This window comes from Barbatula barbatula, assembly GCF_947034865.1.
Source record: "Barbatula barbatula genome assembly, chromosome: 12".
Taxonomy (NCBI): Eukaryota; Metazoa; Chordata; class Actinopteri; order Cypriniformes; family Nemacheilidae; genus Barbatula; species Barbatula barbatula.
In genome coordinates, this window is record NC_136775.1 from 3,141,606 (window position 1) to 3,146,660 (window position 5,055).

Consider the following 5,055-nt stretch of genomic DNA (forward strand, 5'->3'; position numbering starts at 1 on the left):
AGATTATTAACATGGGAAGCTTGTTTATTGTAAAAGTTACACTAAAATTATACAAAATTATAAACCTTTGTTATTATTACGATTAATGTAAAGAAGGCAAAAACAACGGACCAATACAGCCATTTAAATGTGATGAAAGTTGCAATAATTCTGCTGGTTTAGGCAGCTCCTGTAATGACACGAAACAATGCGTGTTGGTTTTTTGTAATGCAAACAAATGCTACCCAAAGCTGAAGATAACTTGTGTAAGATATTAAAGGGACGGTTTGTCATCATTTACTCACCCTCGAGTTGTTCCAAATCTGTACACATGTCTTTGTTCTGATTAACACAGAGAAAGATATTTGGAGTAATGCTTGTAAACAGTTCTTGGTCACTATTGACTACCATGGTAGGAAAATAGTGCCCCAGAACTGTTTGCTTTCCAACAGTCTTTTGTGTAATTTATAAAGCAATTTTCCGACTACGGTAGTCAACGGTGACCAAGAACTGTTTGGTTACAAGCATCAGATTTTGTAAGAACTTGAGGGCGAGTAAATGAAGACAGATCTTCATTTTTGGGTGAACAGTTTCTTTAAGGCCGTTTTTGTAAACGTATTAACTAAACAGATATTGGATGCAAGCTGGTTATACACCTTGCTAAAATGTGTTATAGAGAATGTACGATGCTGTTTGCCAATGTTTCTATTGGCATCTATGCAATTGGCAGATGCTTTTATAGTGCTTTATAGACACATTGTGTAATTGCGTCTTTCGGAAATCAAACCATGATATTGCTGTTGTTATGGCTGCATTCTACCAGCTGACTTAAGGGAACCCATCTATATCTTGTGGCAAATGTTTGATTTTTAAATGAGGTTTAAATGTTAAATTTAATGTTTGAAGAATATAATTGCACCCCATATTTATCAAGCGTACGTATCCTTTACTTTGATGTATTCCAAACTTTTAAATAGACATTTTTAAAGAGTGCAAAATAAAAAGACCAACACAAAAACTGTGTTTAAATACAATGATAATTTTATTAAAACGGTGCAAAAAGAAAGAGAAAAAAATAAAACTAACAAAAAAAATCAGATGTTCTTTCCACCAAGATTGCACTGTCACACAGCCTGGGGTCACCCCTCAAACAAGGAGAGAAAAAAATGAAAAGAACCATAAACCGCCTAATTCGCCAGAAGAAATGCACAAATATGTAAATCTGCCAGTTCTGTACATGCAACAATTTCAGTCCCATGCAAATTCGAAGAGTTCTGTCACATCCGTGAAAACATACTATATAAAAATAGTAAGATACATCATCGTAAAACAAAAAGCCCACTGTATTAAATAAGAGAATTTAGTGTGTGAAAACATCATCATCCTTTAGAAAAAGTATCTTGCATTAAAATTGAAATGAGGAAATGTAGGGCGGCCGTCTGTTTGACAACTAGCCACGTGAGAAAGAACATCCCAGTTTCAGAACTAAACTTCACAAACGCTTGAAAAATCTTCCTACAAATATAGACTCTAAAATCAAACCATCTTGTCAGATCGCTGATGGAGAAATTCGTTTGTTCACAAGAAACTTCTCTTGGTCAACCTACAGTAGCCCCAAAATACTGACTCCACCACTTCAACTTGGGTCCTATACAGCATACATTCGTATCTTTAAAAAACACTGCAAAACTGCTTTTGATTTACAAAAATAACTTGAACGTATTTATACAATATTTTTTATTTCTTAATACAAAAATGTTCTCGATCTTATTGAAGTCCAAAAGCTCAGCGTGGCTCGAACGACCTCTCCATTTCGTTAAATAAATGGATCCGTTAAAACGAAAGCTACGAGTACAATAGAAGGAGAACATAAACTCCTGTAGAGAATCACTTGTCATTTTTCCCCACGTTTGTGCCTTGAAGCTGCAATATTTTTGCAAAAGCACAATTAACTGGACACACACAAACACGTGCTCACACGCTGAATTCAGTTTCGCGAACTAGCAGAGTGGAAATCTGATGTATGGGTGAATATGCCTTAAATAAGACAAAACAAAGTTAAATTACATGTACTTATTTGCTTCCATTTTATATTCAAATGTGCTTGACAAACAAAAACAAACAAACAAAAAAGCAGCGTCCTCTTTGTCCCTTATTTACACTGTGAAATAAGCTGTCAGTCTCACAAGGTCACTAAAGATTTCTTGTATCATTACAGAAATAGAGGTAATCGCTGCCAGAAAGAACCTTAACAAGTGCGCCATCTATTGTTTATAAGTGTGAAAAACACTAAAACAATCCTTTTCAAAAATAAAACTAAAGGCGAGAAGGCTTCAAATGCTGAGAGACACCAGATGATGTCTGATGATGCTTAGATTTGGTTACTTCTAAATTGTGCAAATCAGTAATTTAAATGTTGACGTTTCATAATTCGACACGATAACACAAATATTTGCATATGACTGAATACATCTGTTTTGAGTGTTTTCAGAAGTGTGCGTTCATAGAGACTACGACACCAGTTCTACATCTACCACACTAAAAGCAACTCACATCAGCTATTCATATGAAAATCACAGCAGCAACATCCTCGTACAGTACTATAACAGCCCATTTCACATGAGCGATGAGAATTTAAAGGGACTGAGAATGAAAAGGCTGTCTTTATTTACTCACCCAATTTTTTATGAATATTTGTCCATTTATTCTATATAAAGAGTTTGTTTCCAAATAGAGAGAACTCCGTTTTTTAAGTGAATTTTTATTATGTTATGTTTTTGTTGTGTTTATTTAGCTGTATTTTTTTGAGTTATGCCTTAAATGAAGACCAACCAACTGCAGTTTGATATTAATTGGAATGCACAATTAAAATATTTTTTTAAAATGTTGAGTTCTCATTTTGGAAACAAACTCTTCACACAATGAAAGTCAATATGGATGTATTTTGCCCTCTGCTGTACCACATTAAAAAATATATTGTACGGGAGTAATGATGAAAATATTGTTACAGAAAATCAAAAGACAAATACGACTCATATGGACAACTTTGAGGTAACTTCTTTTTGTCTTTTTGGAGCTCAACGGTGCCACTTTCACATCACTGTGTGGTGAATGCCCAAGACAATGAGGGTGAGCAAATAATGATCATATTTTCATTTTTAGATGACTCTTCAATACAACTAGCTGGCTTTAACAGGGGATGTGCTCTCAGTCAACAGTATAACAGGTTTGTTATGAGTTACACCTGTCATAAAATCTAGACGCATGGTGCATCATATACGGAGTAGCAAATATCCCTCTGCATCCACAGATACTGACAACTCTGTAATCAGCTCCACGAATGCAGACGCAAAGAAAAATAGAAATTCAGTTCAACAATCCCCCTGATGGACTGAACTAAGACTGAAAAGGCAACTAGGAAAGAAGTGAGCCTGCGCACGACACAGTGGCACCAAATGCCGAACCCTGACCTTTGCAGTCCACAAATGAGGAGCTGCTAACTTCGTCTGAAACGCTGTCTGATAGCGACGAGAAGCACAGCAACATAACAGTCTATCATTGTCACATCTAAGGCCCGCACGCATAACATTGGGACATCAGAAAAGTGCTTGGTTTTGTGCAGCTTTGTCATACGTCACTGGTGCGATAATCTTCACATATAGGTACAGTGAATTTAACGACAGCTGACCCCAGTGTTAACCCAAATATCATCAAAGAACACACCATTGAATATGGTGAAGCAGGAACGCTCGACGGAAACTGTCGCTTTCAACATTACCCCTCCGCGAGTACCTTTTTGACTTTGTTAAGATAAACAATATAATACTTTAGAGCCATGTTCACGCAATGTACCATTTATTTTCAAAAAAGGGGCATGTGAGGTGCCTATCTATTAAGTTTATATTTGGATGGGCTATTTTAAAATGTGTCCACTTTGTTGTAAATGTTTCCAACACTTAAAACGGACATACAGTTATGTTCAAAATAAAAAAGCCCAACATCACTAACCAGATCAGTCACTATTTTTGGTTGAAACTATATTGCAAATATTTTACTAGTATGTGTAGTAGAGTAATAGAAAACCAACAGACCCAACAGTCATGGCATACATGCATCCTGCTAATTCTGTGTAATTGAATCATTTTAAAATAATAGCAGTGTGGAGTTCAAATACAGAGGAAAAATCATTCTGTGAATTCTCGTTCCAGACATTGTTCAGAAGAACGGCATAATTTGATTTAAAAAATGTATTAGAGAGGGAAAAACATATAAAGAAGTGCAGAAAATGATAGGCTGCTCAGCTAAACTGATACCAAATGCTTTAAAATGGCAACCAAAACCAGAAAGACGTGGAAGAAAACAGAAAACTACCATTTGAATGGCTGGAAGAACAGCCAAAATGCCAAAGACCCAGCCTATGATCAGCTCCAGGGTGACCAAAGAAAGTCTGATGTTACCTGCGAGTACTGTAACAATTAGTAGACGCCTATGTGAAGCAAAGCTATCAGCAAGAAGCCCCAGCAAAGTCCCATTGTTGAAAACACAACATGTGCTGAAGAGGTTACAATTTGCCAATGAACACATTGACTGGCCTAAAGAGAAATTGCGCAATATTTGTGGACTAATGAAACAAAGATCTTTTTGGGTCTAGGGGTCGCAGACACTCAATTCATGCCACAGTACAGTGTGTACATCAAGATATGGGGATGTCTCTCATACTATGGTATTGGCCCTATTTATCGGATTCCAGGGATCATGGATCAGTTTGAGTACATTAAAATACTTAAATAGGTCATGTTGCCTTATGCCGAACAAGACAACGACCCCAAACAAACCAGTAAGCGAGCAGCATCTTGGTTCCAGACCAGCGAGATTAACGTTATGAAGTGGCCGGCCCAATCTCCAGACCTTAATCCAATAGAAAACGTATTGGGTGTTTCCAAAAACGCTGTTTCTGAAGCAAAACCTAGAAATGCAGGAATTATGGTCTGTAGTGCTGGAATACCTGTTCACAGGTGCCAGAAGCTGGTCGACTCCATGCAACGCAGGTGTGAAGCAGTTCTCAGAAACCGTTAT